The sequence below is a fragment of the Grus americana genome, chromosome 1 (assembly GCF_028858705.1).
Source record: "Grus americana isolate bGruAme1 chromosome 1, bGruAme1.mat, whole genome shotgun sequence".
Classification (NCBI taxonomy): Eukaryota; Metazoa; Chordata; class Aves; order Gruiformes; family Gruidae; genus Grus; species Grus americana.
This window is the reverse complement of record NC_072852.1, coordinates 138,171,517-138,195,077: the sequence shown is the minus strand read 5'-3', so window position 1 is coordinate 138,195,077 and position 23,561 is coordinate 138,171,517. Positions and strand designations below refer to the sequence as shown.

Here is a 23,561-nt window from a genome sequence, read left to right as displayed (position 1 = left end):
TTGGGGCTGGCAGGAGACGACGTTTTAAAAAGGCAGACTAATCACTGCTTATCTATTGAAAATCCAGTAAAAACCTGCCAACGTTTTGGGTTTGTTTCTCAGGACCGTGTTTGGGACAGGGGCCTTTCTTCCATGGTATCCTTTCTGTACATAATCCCTCCTGCTCCTTCGTGTGCCAAAAGGTTTCATTCATTCAGTTTCCTTCTTAAAGCACCTTTTTTTTTTTTAACCAAAGGGGTTTTTATGGTACTCATATAAAAGTGAGGTACAGATAAACAGATAAAACCAGCAGAAAAACATTTGCATCACTGCCTCATGGAAAGACGCTTGAATCACTGTTATGGTTATGTTTGCATAATTACCACTGTCTCAGTTGATGACTAATTCTGATCTATCTGACCTGAATGAGCAGCAGCTTAGCCCTGACTAATGCTATTCAGGACGAGCAAGGGTGCCAAAATCTGATCTTAGACTGTAAGTGTCTTGGAATAAGAGCCTATCTTCCAAGGTAATCAAAGCTGAGCACAGTGATAGAAACCAAACAGCGATATTTCCCTGTTTTCTTTTGCAGTTGCAAATAAGTCAAAACACACTGCATCTGGGGCTGAACAATGAATCCTTGAAGAGGCACTGAAGAGGGGCTGCATTTTCTGGGCAATCCAATGATTACTCTTTAATCGACTGCAATTCTGCTTTCATTTTTAGGTTGGTGCCTGAAGTACAGAATGTGCTGTTGATGCAGCTACAATATCTTTCAAAATCACTGGTTCTTGCATTAAAGTTTCATATTCAGTTGTTTGTTTTGTTGTTTGGTGGTTTTTTGGTGGGTTTTTTTTTCTTTTTTTTTTCTTGAGAGTGGTAGAGAATCCAGAACTAGAGTAAACTGGAAGATCAGGCAGAAACTCAATACACATGGTTTGTATATGCACATGGTTGTATTCCATATTCAACATGGCCCATAAATTGAAAGCCACATAGACAGTCTCCAGACACAGAAAAAGAAAGAATTTTGAGTACATAATTTCATATTTGCAAAAATATGGAATTACTGGCAGAAAATTATACTAATACCAAAATGTCATCAAAATGAGAAGTATAATTTTTCTCCCTGCAAGAAGTGGTTTAAAGAACAGATATCAAAGTAAAAGTGACTGCCAAAAGACAAGTGTTATTTAAAAATCAAAAATATACTTAAGTAACTTTGGATTCCATAGAATCATAGAATCTTTAAAGCTGGAAAAGACCTCTAAGATCATCAAGTCCAACTGAAACATCTCCGCAGCACATAACAATTAGTTATGCATTATGTGGTAAGCAATGCAGTAAATGAAATCCTGATCTCAGTGTAGTTCATGGCAAGACTTCTACTAGCCCTAGTGAAATTAGCATCTTTTTACTCATTTTAAGCACGTGGTGGAAGAGTGTGTCCTATGAAGCTTCGCTTTCCACTCTAGCATAGGTGGAGCTCATAGTGTGAATTAAAGCTGTTTCGGTGAACTTTTTTAAATTGTAGTGAACTCAGTGGCATTGAAGGAGGAAACAGAGCTGTAGGCCATTCTGCAAATTTTAAGCATCTTAGTAACAAATAGCACTGGGCAAAAGAGCTAGACTTGTGCCACGTTCCAAAATTCCTTGATGAGTCACCTCTCCAGCAAAATCGCAGTTTATTGTGTTTTGGTGAATTATGGCTAAATATGCCCAAGCAGGTTTGAATAGCATTTTTTCTAATAATATTTTCTAACAATTTGTCGTGTTAAGGCTACTACCAAATGCCTACTGCAGTAAGGCTATCTCAGCCCTGGTCCTCCATATACAGGAATGTTCATATATGGACGCAAGACTGAAGACTAAATTAAAGATCAACCACTTGTAAATCAAATGGTTTTGGAGAAAACACTTGCTAATTTTTTCAGTTAGAAAATAAAAATTATTAAACTGCCATTATGTGAATATGAAATGAAATTTTGTATGAAATATGATCATCTAAGTATGAAAGGTAATAAAATGTGTTATGCATGTATATTTGCATGTGTGTGTGCATACATATATATATATCCTTGGTTTATAGTACAAGAAGAATTACAGTCCACACACATGCTATTCCTGAATAAACTACGGCAAGTGCTTAAGCAGGCTACTATCATCATACGTAGCTATAGTTTTCAAAGTGGCAGTATTTTTCTGTTAAGTGCACTACAAAAGGAAAATTTTATGTTCTTGTCATAAAATCTGCTATGGGCAATAAAAAAAACACTTGCAATTTCTTCTGTTAGCTCTGGGGGAAAAAAAAAAGAAAGCTATTCTTTTTGCCATTTTTTATCCTGCTCTAGGATATACACAAAATTGTCTTGGGAAGAACTTTTCCTTCCAACAAGTGAATGTGATTGTTTCACATCACATTCAATAAACATTTCAAATGTGATTAAACCAATGGATTACTTCATAGCCCAGTTTGTCCCAAGTCCATTACAACTTTTACCTTTTGCAACAAAGACACTAAAGTCTACGAGTACTCGTGATGCTAGTAATTGCCAGCAGGACAGCTAGTAAGACATTTGTGTCGATAGCGTAAAAGGAACTAATAATCAAAACTCAGATTTTTTTCTTTAGAACTGTTTAACAAAAACTTCTATAATGCTAAAGAAAGCAAGCTGCACACACCCTGACGCAAGCAAATATTTGTTTTCCCACTGTTTTTTACCAAAGCAGTGCAAATTAATAAATATTCAAAAAGAACAGTGCTGTTCAACAACTCCTGATATGCAAAAACCAAATACTCGGCATAAAAGAAAATGAATAGTTCATCTTATTCATACATTTTCACTGACAGAAGAATGATTAGCTGTCTTGTCTAGAAGTAAGTTACATGCAGTGTTTCCATGATGTTGAGATGGTTGTTTGCAACATTTAAAGGATATTAATAAAGCAAAAGCACATCTGCTATGCTGATTGTAGTGATATAAAGCCTAGACAACATCCCTCTCTGGTTAAAATGTATGTTAGTAGGAGAATATATTTTCAAAAAACCAAATCCCATAGTTATTCAGTGAGACAAGAACATCTCACAGAATTAAGGTCTTTGGCATAACATCACATATTCCTTCTCATGGGAGCTAAAACAATAACTGAGCTTCAAAAGCTAAGAGGAAAGGAAAAAAAATCATGTTCCTGTAAATCCCAAAGCAATCAATAAATAGCTGATTTAATATTATCTATAGTATTAGATACAGTATTACACATGTGTGCATAAATCTATACTGGTATACAGTTGGAATGTCTTTCAACCTTTATTTTTTATACTCTTGCAACTGTTGTAGCTTTACATTCTTTAGATACAAGATTTAATATTTCCTCAAAATGCTTCAGGGGAACGAAAGCAAAGGATTGTTTAATCTTTAGCACATGTGAATCAGCACAGATCTACTGGCATCAGCAGTGACCTCCCAACAAATTTAGGGCTGAAGGTCTGTTCCAAAAACCTCTTTAAGCAAATTCACACTCTTCATTTGAGAAATTGGTATTTATTCTGGGGTATATCATAACTATACAACAACAAATATTGAGGAATCAAGTTCACATCTTGGTCTGGATACTGGCAGCATGGGAAACGATGACTGGAGCAACTTACCACAGGGGACAAATTGCTGTATACCACACCTTTTTTTTTTTTTTCTCTCTCTCATTTCAAGCTAAGAGCTTCCTAGATGATGAATGCTACTCTACAACAAAAGGTAGGCAAAATAATTTTACCCAAATGGTAAATGCCAAAACCCACCAGTTTACACAGGGCTTTGGTTACACAGTAGAGCTGGAAATCTCTACTGGGGAAATGTGATTTCCCCAGCTGAGAATTTCACTTCTCTAATGCCTTAGGTGACATGGTACTCCATGATCTTTAGCGTAGATGATACAGCAACAGAAATAGGCGGAAATAGTTCAGCACATTCCTTCTAGTCATGTGTGCTTCACACACATGGATACGTAATTTAGTGCAGCTTGGAAACACTGGGACCCTTAAGCTACTGCAAGTTTTCAGGGAAGATCTTAGGGTGGCTTAAAGAAATGATTGCATTCGCTTTCCGCCAAGTTGTCCTATGAATTCATTCCCTGCAGCTAAGTAAAAGAATCGTAAATACTACTTAAATTCATAATCATCACCTCCACTTAGATAATGACGTTATACGTTCTCAAGGAAGAACCTCAAGGTCTGCTTTGTTATCACAGAGAGCCTTTAAAATACCAGCAAGAAAAGTCCCAGGAACTACAACAGGTGTGAAGGTGTGACCTCACCCACCACACAGGACTCGGAATTTAAACTACCTGAAAGATGCTCTTTTGACTAACTAAAGCTCCTTGTCTTTATAGAGCTATCCCTACCGCATTACGAGGCACACTATCCTGCCCTTTGCTCCTCATATGTGATCGTTAAAAAAGCCTATAAAAGGTTTTTGATTTTTTTTTAAAAAGAACAAACACACATTCTCAGAGTTATATTCTGCACATTTGCAAAGAATACAAAGAGATTCTGGTGACTGCAAAAAACCCTACTGTCCAACACTGAGGAGCTCCTTCTAATTTATGCCTGTTGTACTCTCAGTACACTGAACTCCGTAAGATCAATGGTGTATTTAAAAATCAAGATTGCAATCAGGTAATTAGAAGGGGAAATTAGCTGTGAACCGTGGGAGGGTGGAGGATAAGGAACAAATTATATCTGTGCTCTGAAGGTAATCTATTTTAGACCTCTGACAGAAACCTCTGTCACTGATACAGGAAACACCCAGCTCAGGGCCCAGCAATAACAAAATGGGAACCAGCAGGGCTGCTCCTCCATAAGGGGAGCAGAACCCTCATGCGGGCCCTCGCCAGACCCCGAAGCCCACTCCGAGATGTTCCCCATTCTACTGATGTCACCAGGGCCACCACGAGCATGCTTCTGCCACCCCACCTTGGGGTACTAGGTTCCTGTTCTCCATTAGCACAATCATTTTAGGAGTATTCTTTGGCCCTGTAGACCAGAACAGAAATCTGCAAACACCTCGTAGAAAATCACTAGCAGAACTAGCAGTTCCTCTCTCTTGCTGCACAGTGGTTCCTAAACACAGAGGGTGGCATTCATCTGAACTAGTCTCTGTAGGGTCCCTTGGTAGTCAACAGAAGGAAATAGGCATCTCTAAAGGCATCTTATTTAAACTATTTTAGATTATCTTTAGGATTAAGTGACCTGCACTTTCTAGATGTGCTTATTTCATTCCAGGTATAAAAGGACCTTAAGAACATAAGAAATTAAGACTACATCAACTAACAAGTAACAATTTCCAGTGTTCTTGAGCTTTAAAAAAAGAAAATGTAGAATCTACATATTTTCTTTGTTATTCTTATGAGCTCAACAATCACGTGTTTAGTCAAATTTGCTTCCAATAATTCTCTTCCAACGTGACTCATTTCTGTCATTCCCTGTATTTAAAGATCGAAGAAGATACACAGAAAACTGAACTGAGTTGCAGAAGAATGATCCCAAAGCAACCCATTTCCACCACTGGGATTTTTTCTGGATTCAGATGGTTCTGATCCCTGCTGCACGTGAAAGGCACACGGACAGTTCCTGAGAACCAGATGCAAGGTAGTCTGCACTAAGTCTTAAGACCAGCCTGCTTGGCATGACAAACCTCACTTCGACTTCTGTGTTTTTAGTAGCTTGCCTTCCTACGCTGCAGATCATGAACCAAGGACAACACCTTTGTCCTTCCCACTGTTCATCCCTGTCCGTCCTGCCATCCCACTGCAGCTCTCTAACAGGTTTCAAAAGGTGAAGTTTCCCCCACTCACAATATCAAGGATTGTAGTAACTACTTTGCTAGTCCTCTCCTCAGGTCATTTGGCATTACCAAATGGCCCAAATAACCCAAAATGGTTAGTGCACGAGTAAAAACTCTGACGCCGACACCACACAACACAAAACAAAACCAGCAAAATCAACTGAGAAGAGAAAGAAGTAGAGAGTTGTATGTAGTGGATAATGAGAGCCAGCTTTTCTGCCGCTAAGACACTCAAGGGTTTGGCATCCCAACCCGGCCTGTTCAGTGACGTACCACTCCTCACTCACAATGAGATGCTAAGTCTTAGTCTTTATTCCTTGCTAATAAAGCTAAATCCGAAGAAGGTGGCAAGTTTCCACTTAACCTCTCTTGAAGGCTTTCTAAGTCATGTCAGCTAGTGCTTTCTGCAAAGAACCAGAAATGCCTTATTGCTTGCCAGAGGCACACCCACATGTGTTTTATTTCTTGAGAGTGTTGCTTAACAGAAACGTACCACAATAAACCCTGGTGATCTCAAATATTTTCTTCTATGCCTTTACATCCTTGAAGAATGTTATCCTTTAAAGACTTTTTAAAGACCTGAGACAAAACCAATCATTAACCACAGCCACATAATCTTGCCTCACACGTTTCTAGTAACCACCCTGTGACAAAACTTCATTGCTCCAAGCTAAGAAATTAAGAGCAGCAAAGGGCGGCATTGTATCAGCAATGTAATTTGCAGCTTAGAAACTGAAGTGGTAAACAGTACCAGTCTTTTTAAACTCTGTTGATGACCAGAGAGATGCGCTGAGAGCTGCAATAAGTTAGGAAACCAGGTAACAGCAGTTTCTAATCCAGCCAGAGACGTGATAAGAAGAAATTATTCAATTTACCTGTGCTTCACTTGACATCAACCAGAAAACTGTACAACAGCCAGAAGCTCCAGTATTAAATTTACGCTAACTCTGTCAAGTGAAAGTATTATCTTTTTGAGCTGTCACTATACAGTGTGTTCGTTGCTTAGAGTCCCAGTTCCCTCCAGCACTGAGATGTGGGTGGTGTTTCATGCGTACAGCTCTTCTCTTGTGCTCAAGGAGATCCTGATCCTGGGAAAGACCTTGCTAGGTAGCCTCATGAAATGAATGGAAAATGCTTTTTCACTACACAGCTATGGTTTTGTTCTGCCAAACACACGCGCACGTATGCATGCACGCACGTCCACACAGAAAGGATCCATTGGCTATAGGTGGGTGGACTATTTACTAGTTTGGTTGGACTACTTACTAGTTTACTTGACATCCTCAAATTAATTGTCCTGCAGACAGTCTTCAGAACATCCCAAAAGGGAGTAGAAAAAACCAGCTAAAATGGGCAATTGCTTCTGAATAACTCTCAATGTCACTCACAAAATAGCTTAGTAGCTTTTAAGATAGCATGGAAAGAGAAAACAGTAGTTTAATTACATCCCTTTGAGATGTTCCTCATCAACAACATATAAAGTCTCACAGTTTATCTCAAAAAACTACAATACATTGTACATTTCCTGTAAGCTAGCAAGCAGGTGACCATTGCTACGAGAGCAGCGCTCGTGAAAGAATTACTGGCATGCACGTGCACAGCCCCCAGCCTCAAGCTTTTTTTTCCAGGAACGTGTTAAATATCTACTTTAAAACTTGACTGAATGGCAGCTTATCTTGTTCTCAGACAATTGCTCAGCTTGAAATATTGTACTGGGAAAATCATATTAGAAATGCTGTACCTGTGGACTATACATGCTTCTCATCCTCCTAAATGTATGGTGCGTTTTGTGGGCTTTTGTGGATACAGAACTTGCATATAGAATAACTGTAGTGACCAGACCATCACTCTGAACATAACAGTGCCAAAAAGTACATCCTTTGAAAAACCATCGTCTCTCGGCCATCATACTGAAACACGTCATCGCTTTAGGTTATGTAACTTCATCAGTTACACATAAATAAATGGGATTTGAAAGACTTTGCACAAGGACTGGAGCAGGCTTTAGGGAATGAGTGCTTTTTTTTTTATTCTTCTTATGTAAACATGTATCTCAGCCTTCATCTGTTATTTTTAAAACAGAATTATAATGTTCCAGATGTTAACTCTATGAAGATGCTAATGTCCCCCTTATCTCTCTTACTAGTTTTACAACAACTAACAAGACAACAATAAACCCTTATTTGACAGGACAAGACAAAAAATACTCTTTGCTAAAAAAGCTTCCTTTTTTCCTGAGTTTTCAGTACCGAAAAGATAATTCGTCACAGCAACAGAACAAACCTCAACTCCTCCCTTACGACTGCTAAACGCATTATAAAACACTTCCTAAATTACTTGCGATAGCAAGCCTACACACACACATCGGCTCCAGCTCCCAAGAAGCCACCCAGTCGCATACCCACCGCTGGATCCCGCCCTACATCTTCTGGCCGAAACATTGCTGCAGAGAACGGGACCACGCTGACCCTCTTGGAAAGCACCAGCAGCCCAGCCGGGTCGGACAGTAGCAGCCACCACCAACCCAGTAATCCTGTGGCAGCGCTGACCACGTCTGCAACTGCGAGACTGTCACGGCTGAAACACAACAGGAAAATCTCCCCTACAATTGCAGGAAAACCCGCTCCACCTAACCGCCTCCGCCAGGATCTGCGCTCCCAAAGCCAGCTGCCTGTGCACTGCGCCCACAGCAAAATACCTCCTCTCCCTCCCAAGGGCCAGCCTCGGCGGGGTGAGAAGGCTGGGAGAAACGGATCCTCTTGCAGAGCATCCCAGTAACCTGCCCAACAGCTGCAGTGGGACGCTGCCGCCTCGCAGCCCCGGCGAGGAGAGTTCAGCCCTGGGGGCAATTAGCCCAGCGCTGAGCAATGACCACCCGGCAGAGCCCAGGACCATAACAGGAGGCTGACCTGGACTGGCCAAACCTGTCACGTGCAAAATGAACGTTTCAGAAATTGCTGTTCTCTGGAAAGGCAGAACTCTGCATGACAGACTTGTGGTAAACGAGCAGTTCATTAGGCAGTTCGTAGGGCAACCTGGTCTAGTGGAGGGTGTCCCTGCCCGTGGCAGGGGGGTTGGAACTAGATGGTCTTTGAGGTCTCTTCCAACCCAAACCATTCTACGATTCTATGATTCTTTTGTTTTTAGTGTTTTCTCCAAATACTGCTGAAAAACTCAACAACATGAAGTCCAGCAGGAGTTTGCCAAAAGTGAGGACAGTCCGAAAGGCACAGTACCTGAAAGAAAGACTTTTCTTCCTACAAACACCATGGAGACCTCACTTTCTGAAATTCAGCGGGTGAAACACAAGATGATAGCGGTTGCTTGATTTCTTTTATTTTTTGTTTTTTAGCTGATCTTGCACGTAAGCAGAAAACTGCAACAGAAAACTACAAATTCTTCAGCAAAGTGCCCAGGAGGAATCCTGACTGAAGTCACACCAGACATTTGGTCTCCAACAAAGGTGTTAAAAATTCATGCAAAGTAGAAACAGCAGGAAAGAATTGCTTCCTCCTGTTCTCTGTTTTTCATGTTGCAATGCCCTCTTTCATACAATGGTAACACAGCAAAGTGAAACGAAACATACCTCAGACGTTTGAGCATAAGGGTGCAAATCCACACTGTCTTTGGTCTTTCTTCCATGGACAAGTCTGCACTTTGTTCTCATTGAAACAATAAACAACTGTTGTGATTATTTAATTTCCTATTCGTTTCATTTCCTTGAAACAATAGACCAGAGCCCTCACAAATGCATACTCTTCATAAGGTTTTTAAAGGTTTCTGCTGGCAATGCCTGTTAGTATGTGCGTGGAATGACAGCTTGTAACTGGCGAAACGAGCATGCAGAAAGCAAGACAGATGTGCGGAGGGGTTACGATTATTGGAACTCTTTTCCATGATATTAAATGTCCTTGGATAATCTATAGTCAAGTCAACTTACAAGCAGTCCAGCAGGGGCCATAGCACAAGTCCTAGCCAGAAGGATTTTAGATTCCTCAGCTCAAATCCTACCCTTGATCTTTCATTAAACAGCATCATGCAGCTTCTTTGGACTGTCCCTCCAGCTGTGCTGGGTCACAGTCATCCAGATGCGCTTGGGATCAACGAGTCCGAAGACTGGTATTATTGGTAGGTGCTGCCCTGCTGCTCTGTTAGCCCACATTATAGTTAGCCTGAGTTTTTCATGCCCTTTGTTTGCAGACCACCAGCCACAGTCTGAAACAGAGTTTCAATAAATAAATAGGTTTTTATATTTAGATCTTCTCCTTAATCGATCACAAAAGTGATGCAAAACAATTCCAATAATCTTTATTCTACTGATACATGTGCCTTGATTTCCGCAGGTGTGCTTCTTCAGTTTGAGGGTAACATTGCGTACGTTTTAAAAGACAACACTGGAAGAAGCTTTCAAAACTTATCTGAGTATGTCTATATGATGGTATGTCTGCAAAGGCTTCAGTGCACTTTTCAATGCACATACACAAGTATGCACATGTCTGCAAGTAAGTAATTATGGGTTCAAGACAATAGCCTCAAAAACTTCTACTTGTGCCACTGGCTATGCTAGTCTGTTCCAGTAATCATTCAAGAATCTTACCTTAAAATAAAGAATGCATCTGACAAATATCCACATAATCTACCATACTACTCTCCCTTCTTCCACTTCCTGAATTCATGTGTCAAGTATAAAATAGATGACTTCTAGCCTTCCTCCTTTGCAACTTCTATTGAAACTCATGAAAGTTCCACTAGACAAGTCTTTGGATATGGGGTTAGATTCTCATGTAGCTGAAGGACTGAGATATATGACTGAATACGATCAAATCATCGCAGTTTAACAAGATATCATTTTCAGAGCTCAGAGCCAGCACAGCTGTGCATTTGCATACTTATGGTACCCATTAAGCACTTTGGTGAATCTTCCTAAGGAAACACAAGATGTGTCAGCCACCAATGGCCCCTTTCTGCTGAAAGTTACCACCTTCACGGCAGAATCAGTAGATTATGCACTGAACCACAGCTCATGAGTTTCTTTGCAAGGTACAAACTAAAAAATGATTGCTCGAGGTGTACATGGTTGCAGTAAGTTAGAGCAGGGAAAAGAAGCAGATAGTTGGTGACAGAAATTTCTTAAGTTATGTCCAAAAGTTTTTTTAGATTTCAATTGGCAATGTCCCTAGCTCAATCAGGTTGTGAAGAAATTCATTCTAAGACTGAGCTAATAGATTACTAGAGAGGTAAGTTAATGTACCTAAATTTAACATAGCTTAAGACTCAGACACTTAACAAATACCCATCTATTAAACCACTGAGAAATTATTATTTCATCGTGTGTGTTTTAAATTATGTATTTCTGATGATAGAATCTCCAGAATATATCTATTTGCTGAGCAGCTTTCTGTTTCTGCAGAATTCAGGGTCAGCTCTGCATTGGAAGAGTTTGTCCAGTGTGATCCTGTTGTGTAAGGGAGGGCCAAATAGCATGCTTTGCATTCTGCACACCTCAGAGCTGTGCTGTATAGTAACCCAGTATTATTTGGGTTACAATGCTCCTTGCAATCAAGAAACAGATTCAGGAGGTGGAGCAGATCAACAATAGGACAGAAACAAGCAGGTTCCCAATTAGGTTACAAGAATTCCTATTTCCACAAAACATTCAAAGTCCTAGAAAAAGAAAAAAACAGGACTGACTGGGAGAAGCAACTTACACGGGGCACAAAACCATACTCCAGTGTCATTACTGGAATTCCCTGACATACAGGCATCCAGTATAACTTTTTGTTGGGTTTGCTTGTCTCGCTAATAAGTCAGGCATAAATATCTTGGTAAAAACAGTTGGACTTGAAAATTGGTCCAGGTGATTTTCAAAAAAGCTAGCAAGTAAGATTTTTACTTGTTAGTTTGGAAGTCTTAATATGCAGTTTCCAAAACCTCATTTTTATTGCTTTGCCATCCACCCACGAAAGAGAATTCTCTACGCCACTCGTTCCATGTGCAGAACAGAAATACAATCTGTTTTTAAAAGCTCGTTACTTGTGGAATTTTATTTTATCTTGATGGACGGGGGACATACATTTTTAGATTGATAGGTGCTGCTGTCAGGCACCAGGCAATTGATACTCCAAACAGTCCATTGTTTATGGAAAGCAGATGCATAGCGTAGTATGGTGAGATCACAGTAGAACTGTAACTTTCTCACAGGCGAGAACACTCAAATTACTTACTCTATACAGCTAATCATAGGATTTTCTGATGAAGAAAAATAACAACAGTGGATCGGTTAAAAATAGTATCTCTCCATTCTTCCTTCTCTTGCCATATTGTCAGTCAGCACAGAGGGGCTGATCTGAAAGACATTTGCGACTTTTTCTTTTGCTGAAGAGGGCCAATAGTCAGAGTGGCCCCACTGCTGTTCTGAAGAGCATGTCAGAGATGTAGGGTGCTCCTGCTCTGGGCAAATATCTCTGGTACATTACTAATTAGTCACGTCCTCTGCCCACCGCAAGTAAAAGAAGCGGAGAAAGTATAGATGCTCCTGCCTTTTAGTCAGTGTCTTTGCACATCAAGGACATAGAAGGAACTAAAAGTCAGTCCATTTTTTTGGAAAAATTAGGAAATGTCATGTCAGCAAGAGCAAGTCGTGTGATACCATATGAACAGCTTAATAGGAAACTGTTTCATATGAATGCTGAGTACCAATTCTCCTTCAAATGGTTGTTTAATATTAATTGCCCCTTGAGCTATAAAACCCCTCTGTTGCCTCACTGACGGAAATCTTAAGACAGCGATGGGTGACTGTAGGCAGGTATGCCATTTTCCCCTCTAATGCTTCAGCTGCATTTTACAATGGTATTTAAATAGCATTTGAATTTGGCCCAATAAGCCATACGATAAATGACCCACCATTAATGCTCTCTGGAGAAAGGCAAAGTGTAATTTCAACAGCAGCAGGTGATCCCGAAGCTCTTTGTGTCTCGCTGGAGGAGCAACGTGTAGGACTTGATTCAAATCAGATGAATAGACTATGAATTGCACCATCAAATATCAGATTTCCCTTATTCAGACAAAATAGCATCTTTCTAAACTTCAAAGTAAACCACAGACAAAAAATACCCCCCCCCTTGCTTACAATGTACAGTATCTACTTGTAATCTTGGGGGCAGGTGAGGCAGGGAGAGGGAAAAATAAAAGCTACTCCCATCCCATTTCACTGCTACACAGGACTTGCTTTTAACAATTCCCTGTGATCAATGAAGCCATTTGCTCAGTGCTGCGTTTTAGGGTTTGGATAGAGAAAGAGAAGATTAATTACTCTGTTCTCAATTGTTAGATTAATGATACAGCACTGAATTCTAATCTGTCCCCTGGAAGGACGCTGAGGGAATGATCAGGCAGGAGTACGAAAACATCAATTGGACCAAATCATTAAAAGAAGATTTGAAGAACATCAGTGTGCAAGGGTATACTTAAAAACAGGGGGGAAAAAGACACAAAGTACCCCAGCTAAATCCACAGGAACTTGATCCTTTTTATGTCTTCTCCTGCAGCATAGCCTAAAGGATTGCTTACCTGTTCAGACTCATTACACAGAAAAAGTTTTCTACTGAAAAGATAAGAAAATTGTTTTCTCTTGCTCTGTTGTAAGCTGCTTTTTAGCAGAATGATGCCAAATCGATCTGAAACTTACTAAACATGAAGCCTAAAGTTTCTAAAGAAGTCTTCTGAAACCAAAGTCCCTGCTATAGTATTTGGAAAAGCAATTAGTCCAATTAGTCCTATATGGTGCAGAGAATAATGAGATCTCAAATCTATGAAGCCTCAAAACTTTGGGGGGTTTAGAGATCAGTCTTGATTTTGAGGCTGCTGGCTATACATTAATGCCCCAGTGTTTCATATTTTTTAGACAAATATTTTTTTAGCACAACAGGCAGATTAATCTCTTCAGTGGAGGTGCTCTACAAAGAGGATGTCTGATTATGCTTTACCTCTACATGCTCTTCCGATTCAGAAAACTGAGGTGCAAATAGAATCATAGAATCATAAAATCTTAAGGTTGGAAAAGACCGCTAAGATCATCAAGTCCAACCGTCAACCAAACACCACCACATCTACTAAACCATGTCCCCAAGTGCCATGTCTCCCCTTTTTTTTGAACGCCTCCAGGGATGGTGACTCCACGATCTCTCTGGGCAGCCTGTTCCAATGCCTGACCACTCTTTCAGTGAAGAAATTTTTCCTAATATCCAATCTAAACCTCCCCTGATGCAACTTGAGACCATTTCCTCTTGTCCTTTCACTTGTTACTTGGGAGAAGAGACCAACACTCACTTGGCTACAACCTCCTGTCAGGTAGTTGTAGAGAGCGAGAAGGTCTCCCCTCAGCCTCCTCTTCTCCAGGCAATATCGCATTAACAAACTTGGGAAACACTGCCTGAATCTGTTCCTGTTCTTACACAGTGGCCACAAGGAACTGCATTAGAGAACCAATTTAAATTTATATTCTTAAGCACTGAAACATAACCCTTAGTCTCACAGGAAGATTATGTGGTATTCATGAGTAATATTATGAATCTACACTTTCAGTAATTAAAAGTATATTTTAGCATCATACCCAGCTCTCAGTTTTGCTGAAGGCAACAGTGATGCTTCAGTGTTAAAAATCGAAAGATGAGTTTCCCAAAGAGCTCTGCAAGTGCAAGGTCTACACTCAATAAGGAACAATTAGTATTTCCATGTCCAAGTGTCTTAGTAAGTACCAAGTTGTCTTTATTATTTGCTTTTAAGCCAACATCCTTGCTGAAAATTATGCAAGTTTTGAGTCACATAAAGAATACAGAATTAGGTCAAAGTTTCTTTGGAAAATTACATTTAACTCACAATTCCTGAAAAAATGCAGAAAAGTGATCAAGACTGAGAAATATGAAACACTCTCATTAAACTTGATACTAAGACATAATATGTTACCTTTAGTGACTCAGACACTGCACGTTCACAAGCAAGTCCAGCTACACCCCTCTTTGCCATACATACTTCCTACCAGCTACGCTTTGTCTTACAGAAATTCATGTGTCCCCGAGCAACTACACAATAATTGGAAAGTACACAGCTCTCTCTAAACTATGTGCTGTTACCAAACTACTAATTACAAACTTAGGACTGCATACTTGATTCTGTTATTTGCATATTAATAAAATGTGCGTGTACACATGTGAATTGTAGCTGAAATTTCAGTTTCCAACTAAAGCCATAGATCAACAGCCTTCTTTGAAGGGGGTGTCTTCTTACTCCAGATAGTGACAATTGCTCTGCAGACACTAAGAGACAGCATCAGATACATGAATTTCCTGGGAAGGCTAAATAAAATTAGATACATAGACAAATTCTTAGAGCCAAAGCAAGTGTATGCTAATGAAATGATCTTTAGTCCTGAGGATATATCTATTGTCTTCCAGGGATATTCCTAAATTCACTGTACCAGTAGATTTTAAAATGAATGAGAAGCATTAGCAAATTGAAATGAATAGCCTTGAAATGTGTTAGTAAAAAAAAAAGCTGTGCCTTTTAATAAAGAACATTAACTCCTGCAAAACAAAGCAAAGCATCAGGGAACACAAATCCTTACTTAACAGCATACGGCCTGCTGAGTGACTTAAGTGCATTTCACATTTGCAAAAGACTGCAGGATCAAGACCCCTCAATATGTATGGAAACACATACACCCTTATGTTATTTCCCTAACAGCTTATCAAGTGAAGAGATTTACAGCGCAAGTGCATAAAAGAGGAGGATTATGGATATTCAGTGCTCTCAATGGAAAGCAAATTGCTTAAAACATAAAAATGATACACTTAGCCTACAGTTAGTTCAAAGACTGGTTCCTGTAACCTCACATAAGATGAATTTGAACACAGACCTCCAGAGACTGCTAAAGAAAACATCTCCACAAAGGCTGGTCTTGCTGATTAAGCTTGATTTATGTGTTGATTTGTGTTTTTCTCATTCTCCAAAGAAATATAAATCACTGTAATGCATTACATAGTATTTGTCGTATGCACTACTGACCTGTTCACCTGATTTTCCTCCATTCAAAAACAAAAAAAGAGAGAATTCATAAACCAATATGGATTGCAAAAAGCTTTTTTACAAAGTTCAAGTTTTAATTAATGAGGCCATTATAGCTAGGAGCACTTGTTAAACATATAGCTCTAATTAATCCCATCAATCACTCTCACTCTTGATTTGTATTCATGATTTGCAAGGAATTAAATGAACACCAGTCGGGTAAAAGAGAAACCATTTTTTTCTATTTATTATTAAATCCCTAATAATCTGGCAACTTTCCTCTTGTCCTCTTTACTCTTTATTCTCTTGTCAGTGTCTTCATCATGATGGTGCACCTGCACCTAGACAGAAAAAACACATCCCATTGCTAAATTACAGATTAAGGACTCATGGAAGTATTCTCTCCCACCAGCCTGAAAGAAGAGCCTGTCGCTGACGTTGTAGGCTCTCCAGAGCCCCTGCAGTTCTTGGCATCACCATCACTGTAGTCTACGTAAAGGAATTTTCCCCAAAAGACAATGCCGATCAAGAGAAAAGAAATACGATACTGTTTACTTTCTGCTTTTCTTCAAAATAATCTCCTGCTACTGTACCCTATCATAAGTTGCAACATAAATTACAACTAAAAGCCTACCTCCCAGCTCAAAACCAATGGGAAACATTGCATTTATTCTCAGGCAAGAGAAAAGGAAAAAGCTTAAATAACAACAAAGTCTAGCAGGTAGACCCAAGAACAAAGACTCCAGTAGTGACTCAAGAAAAAAAAAAATCAGCTGGTTATTTAAGCAGTAACAATATCCTTGAGGAGGAATTGTTATGAAACTTCAAGGTCTAGAGCATGAAATTTTCCAGTCTGAAAGGAATGACAAAGTCCTTTAACTGGTAAGGGTGTTAAACTTCAAGTTTCTGTCAATGAAGAAGCCATCACACACTCACTGATATGTTTCAAAAGCTCAAGATCATACGAGACTGATACTAACACGCCACAGAAAATACCAGTTAACCAGCTGAAAATAATATATTGCAGCTATTAATTTTAATCTATTTGAACCTCAGATTTTTAATACAGACATATTTTTCCATAGGAAACAGTTATGAATTAACCAAATATCCCTCTTCAGCATTGCCATGGACAGGCTATGTACTATAGAAGCTGTGTAAGTTGAGAGAAAACTGAGCAACCAACTAGTTACTGTCTGAACCTCTCCCGGGAATACCCACTCTACTGCTGGCAATAGGCAGCTGGACAGCCATCTGTGTGCCCGTTTCCCATCAGTTTTTCCTTTTAGCGTACTTTTATACTTTCGGCCTTCATAACATCCCACGGCAATGAGATCCACTGTTAATTTTAAGCTTTGGACCTGCTGAACAATAATTTAAAAAAAAAAAAAAAAGCAGATACAATGCCTAGTAGTGCTTTACATAGTGAAGCTGCATTTTAATATTAATTGTAAATTCAATTTTCCATGCCAGGTAATGTTTATTTGCCACAGCTATGACTGATTGATTCTACTTAGCTTTCTTTAAGTCAAATAGACAAAGCAGAAGTCCCCTGAAAAAATAAAGTTACTGGGCTGCAAATAATGGGCTAGATTTGGTTATTCTTTAGCCACGTTTGTTGACTTATCTCAGTTTTCAGTTGCCAGTAGAGACAGCTGCTATGGTCTGCAATTTTCCTCTCCGCTTGTCAGTCCTGTATGTATTATCAGCTCGGGAACGAAATAACTTCTTTTTTCTTTCCTTTGTCTTTCCCACCTTCTCCATCTAATTAATGCCAACCAGAATAAATGTGTCTTTGTGATCTAGTCAGACATAGTAGCGGCTGCTCCAGGTAGCTGCTCCAGGTGGTACTTTGTGTCCATCCATATTTCACAAAGCAACCAAACAGGTTCAGCAACATCCGACATCCAAGAATGACTTGAAAAGAAAAGGAAGACAAGACAGGCCAAACAACCTACCTTTGGATTATTCTGCACTAACATCTGTGAATCTGTAGTAAATTCAAGATCATGATGATTTTTGTGTAACAGAGAGAATAATTCCAATTTTTCCATAACAAACAAAAAGAATCTGCTCAAGAGCTTGAACGATGGCCTCAGGGCATTTATTAAACAGCAGCTAGCCTACAGGAACTTCTTTTCCCGGAAACCAATCTGGCTGGCAGCTAACTGCCCCCTCGACAGGAGACTTGCTGTATCAGTCTTAAACCCACAAATTCTTGCAGGTGGATGTAAGGATGTAAATGTTACATTTTCTCACCACTTTTCTTTTCTGCTGGATCAACCTAATATTGTCTTCTGCTTGCATTTGTCCTAGCTGAGAAAATCCCCTAGCAGAACATGAACACTCATCATGTCCATTCCACCTACAAGAAATGATGAAGAGGTATTGTATCACCTGAGGTGCTGGAGAAAAGAAGTAGCTACAGTCTAGCAGAAAGAACATTTTTCCTGCTACTGGAAGTTAAAGTAAATATAGTTGGTATACCCTGTGAGACTAGTGTGTGAAGGGCTCTGCTACTGCACTCCATTTTGCTGTGTTTCTGCTTCCTCCAAGTTCCTTATCAGCATAGAGATGCACACCCACAGTAGTGGCAGAACCGTCATCTGCCATGGAGTCACACCTGGAATATAAATCCTTGCTTTGATCCATTCATTCCATGATTAGATTTCTTGCAGCTTCTCTTCCCATCTTCAGTTAGGAAAAGACAACTTCAGTCATCTCTCGTGCCACAGACAAGATGAGCTAGATATCATGGGGCTGATTATATTGTCAAGAAACAGGTCTGACCAATGGCAAACAGGACAAGGAGACAGGGTGGGGGATATATGTTGCTTAAATTGGGTTTCCTGTGTCAAAGGGCTGATAGATAAGTTCCTTTAGACGTGACTGAGAGCAAAACTTTAATTTTAGCCATTGAAAAGCTAGGCAAAATTTTAGCTAGCTGTTTAGGTTCTGTCTAGAAAATGGAGAAACAGGCACCCCAGGATGGGATAAATCTTCCTCTGGAGATAGATGTCCAAAATAGACAGCATGATTGTCCCTTTGTAGGTAACCATCTCTTCCACTGTTAACTCAAGAGAAAGCCAGTACAGCCAGCATGTTCTTGGTTCCTGACCTTCAGATAGCTAAACCAGTCCTCTCTGGAAGAGAGGGGAGCATATAATTGCAGTGAACACATAGCTGATATCCTATATCACCTCCTTCAAAACTTGCTCAGGTTCCTGGATTGCCATCAGGAATGGATAACCCAGCATTCCTTTCAAGACTTTCACAAAGGCTGGATCCTACTTAAGCCAAGCAGAAATGGGCAGAGCTTATTCCACTGTGCATTTCCCCTTCCCACTGATCTTACAAATGTACTAGGAAGACTTCCAGATGCAGTGGCAAGGGGACATTTCCATCTTAATGACGTAAAAATACTCACACAAGCCAGAGCAAGAAATTAAGTCCATTTTCAGTAGCTTACTTTAGCCCGAATTTGAACCGTATCTAAAATACTGATCAAAGCCAATGGCAGCTCTCATTTCCAGCTCATAAGAACCAAGCCTTGAAAAACCCCTCATTGAAGCCACTTCTATTTTTTTTGCCTGTCTTTCAACTGAATCAGCAACATTGCATATGTGAAAGGGCCACGTATGAACATCTTATTTGTTAAAATACTATTATGATATTTTCTGGAGTGCTTTCCTTCCCTAAACGCTGGATACCTCTAGAAAATAAGGACTAGTTTAAATCCCTGGCAAGAAGCATGGCAGGTCTCCTGTCCAAAAGATATAAGCAAGATATGAAAGACGAGGTGGCAGCAGCAGAGGCTGGCAGAGCTTCCAGCTCATCTTGAGGTGCCTATAACTCAGCAATGAACAACAGGGCTCCTAAAGCAGGAGGAAGACCAGATTCTGAAGTGTTATTCTGAGACAGACCCTGTGTAAAACACCAAGTTTTGCAGTCCTAAACGTGTAGAATACCCTGCAGCTGTTGTGCAGCCCATTTCTCAGGCAGTAATACCAAATGAAAAAAGAAAGAAAGAAAAAGAAGTGAATCTGTGGGAAATAGAACTGATAGAACTTGTTTTTCTTATCTGCATTCCTAAATTTAACTATCCACCGTATTCTGAATGATCATCTTTGTTGCCAGCTTAGGCCTTCTACTTGACAAGGTATTAATTTTTCTCCCTTCTTTCAAAGGAAATGAATCTAAGGGACAGAGGAAAGCAATTTATGGCATGCTGCTTTGTTCTATTAAAAATGTATGGTCCTTAAGGACTCCATGTGTTTCAGCTAATCTGAAGTAAATCTATTGGACTAAAACCATCAGCAATACGTTACCCTCTCTGTTCAAGGAGCTGAGCGTACCAGCCACTCAATGAGATACTCTCTGGAAAAGATCAGAAACCAACACATTTTCCTCCCATTAGCATGGATGAGACGTGCAAGAAAGCCTGAGAGATGAAATATTTTAGCAGCCATGCGTGAATTCAAAAGGCAGCAGCACAGCCATCACTTACTTAAATGTTTAATGCTGGAAGAAGATTTAATGCTATCCTCAGTAAGTCTTCATTTGTTTTAGTTAACCAGAAAACAAATGCATTTTCTCCACATTGATTTTTTTAAAGTCTTTTAGTAATAATTGGGTACAAAAAAAAATCTACAAAGTAAACAAGCAAGCAATGTAAAGATATTATCCACGCATCAGAATTATCAGCAGGGGAGATGGGGGAAGGTATTTTTTCCTCCATATTCACATTAAAGAGGATGTTATTCTGTCACCAATGGTAAGCTCCTTTGACACAAAGAAGCTACTTTAAAACCAGCAGACACTCTGCATTTGAGAAGACATTAAAAAGTCCACCAAGTGGTTCACCAGGAGCCTTGTTATCACTGCTAAGGTTATTTCAGCATAAACTCTGCCTCATTTACAAGCTAGCTTTTTTTTTTGCCTTCCCCCCCCCAGTGCTGACTTTTGATTTCACAATCTTGTTTTCTCTTTAGAGTAGTGATAGTGGGGTACCTCTCTTGTGAGGAACTCAGAAATTATGATTACGTGACTGGCTGAGTTTACTGAAGGAAGCTTTGTTCTCTCTCTTCTCCCTCTTGGGGCCAGCCACATTTTTCCCTCTCTTCCTTTCCCTCTTTTTGAAATTCAGCTGCTCAAACATCAGCCATACATACATAAACCCTCCTCTTCTCCACCCCCTTAACGCCATCCCCATAACCCGGCACATCAACATCCAGAAGCAATTCCCTGGATGGGTGAGTTTTAATCACTATCTTGAGTGGCAGCACAGGGATTAAGGTATGGTCCATTCGAGAAGTAGCTTTAACACACATTAGGCCCCTGAAGTGCTAAACTCTGAACCTCTTTCTTCTGCTATGTCTACTCTGTATCTCGCAAAAACTTTTACCGATGGTTGCGATGCACAGCTTTTCATCCATACCTGGTTACAGAAATGGAACTAAAACTGGCACAGTGTTTTTCAAAAACTACAGTAGAGTTTTCTTTTCAGAATTTAATAATGCAGGATGAAAAACATCCTTTTTATAAAGAATTTTTTTGTTGTTGCCTTTATTACTCAAGGCCACATTTTAATTTATTCCAATATCAATTTATTTTAACTAACTAATTTATTATTGGAGTTTTACACTACCCTATCATGTATATTACAATTTCAGGATGGGTCAGATGTAAACAGATGATTGAAGATGTTGATCAGAGTCAGCATCTTAACCTAGCATAGTTTCTGACTTGATGACAACCTAACGATATACCATCTGGCCAGATTCTGCTATACTGATATCTATAATAAACCAGCGCAAATCACTTTTATCATAATGCAGTTCCTCCTACTGAGTATTTCTTTTCCAGCAGTACCAAAAGCTTTGTCATTTGTAATGCAGAATAGTCTATCATCTGTGAGAATAAAGGCATCCAGGGTTCGACCTTGAAAAATTTTAGTAAATATTTGTGCTGTTTAAAAGAAGGAATTTCTTGGAGGTTTTTTTAAAGTCATATTTATACTTGATACCTCTTTTATTGCAATTGTGTCAGTATGCCTCAAAATGGGTGCGTTATTGCCATGCTCAGCACTGTGTTAAGTGTGTGAAGATGGTTTCATAAACAAGGAACTAAACTGAGACCACTGAGCTCTTTCAATTGTCACCTAAATCAGATTCTATTCACCTTTGAAAAGCCTAGGTTGTAAAGCTGTAGACTAAACATCCAGCATCACTTACATTAAATCCCACAGGAGCAAAATGTTTTGAACTCTTAGGAAGAAAAGAAAGATAATACTTCATTTTGTTGTACATTCATGCCAGGATTTTATCACACAGACAGAGCATAGAGCGCCTTTAGCAGAGAAACTCTTCTCCCTTTACCATTTATTTTATTGTTAATTATTTTGAAATGTTGAAGTGCTGCTACTCAAATAAAAAACATATATTATTAAGATCTATGGTTTTGCATTATATTTGTGCTTGGGATTATGAAGTTATAAGAATTAGCGTTTCCTGGTAACCAAAGTACTAAAACGTGATTCTGTGAGACACGGTCCTTGTCTGCCTGAGTGCTTTATTATCAAGTCAAACTGAGCTTCATAATTTTCTTTAGGTGGAAGGTGGGCTGGACTCTTTGTACGCAATCAATATGTGGTCAAGATGGTTTATAATTATGAAGTGCATAAACAGCTACAGGGTATTATCAGCCTTTCTTTAGATGTTACCTCTTTCATTTGTGTGGAAACATCAATATATTACATGCATACAAGGAAAAAGCAACAAAAAAAGAAAACACTTGCTGTGTGAGAGATCCTTGAAATGACTCAACTATATGATGAAAAATTTCAAATTCAAGTGTCTGACCACAATTCCTAGAATAATTTTCACTTCCAGAAGTCAATAAAGTAAGTTATATTATTCAGGTTCTATACCCAAGTAACAGGGAAAAGTGTCTGACAATATTATGAACAGAATTATTCATGTGTATGCCACCACTAATGATCTGAACAGTGAAAATCAGACAGATGAAATCTGAGCCCTCAACCAGTGAGTGATGTTAATTTTTCAGCGGCATTTGTGTAACACCCCTCCCCCAAAATAGTCAAACAAAACCCCCTATGTCACATACCCTCATTTTGCATCAAGAACATGGATATGCTCCTGTCATATTTCAGATGCAAAGAAAAACTGGGTTTAAAATAATATATAGGAGAGAGAGGAGAATACAGACCATTCAAAGCATAATACTTCACCATCCACTTGATATTCTCTGATAACTATCTTTCTTTACTTTGAGTCAGACCAGTACTCAAAGGGCCAAAAGGGCTTAAAAAGAAGATTTATTCTGTCTAGTCTGAAGATAAATATCACCCTAATGTTCCAGATGAAGTACACCAGTTCTCGCCATGGATTGCTTGTTTGGAAAAGATCTCTAGTACATTGAGTAGTGCTTGTTCCTAGGACTAAACATTTTAACAATACAATCTTTTACAGCATTCTTACGGATACATATTTTTATTCTGTTACTTCATATATTAAAGAATCAGGGCCACAGTGTTGCTTTCAACTTACATATTTCAGAAGCAGATGTTTGTTTATTTCAGAAAATGACATATTAAAAAGATATAGTTTAGATGTAGGGGGAAGGGGTGAGCTCTCAAATTGGGATCTTTGGTTTTCTGAT

The 23,561-nt window shown here is 39.3% G+C and overlaps 1 protein-coding gene across 7 annotated transcripts in view; it reads right to left on the bottom strand.

Annotated features, from left to right (window-relative positions):
* MID1 (midline 1) overlaps positions 1–23,561 on the bottom strand; it is a 272,856-nt gene that overhangs the window by 124,799 nt on the left and 124,496 nt on the right. Inside the window, exon 1 of one of the 7 annotated variants that reach the window (XM_054846046.1) lies at positions 8,225–8,381. The exons of the other annotated variants lie outside the window; for them this stretch is intronic. The gene's annotated coding sequence lies outside the window, so the exon portion shown is untranslated. Of the gene's footprint in view, positions 1–8,224; positions 8,382–23,561 lie in introns of those variants that run through there. 7 annotated transcript variants of the gene reach the window in all.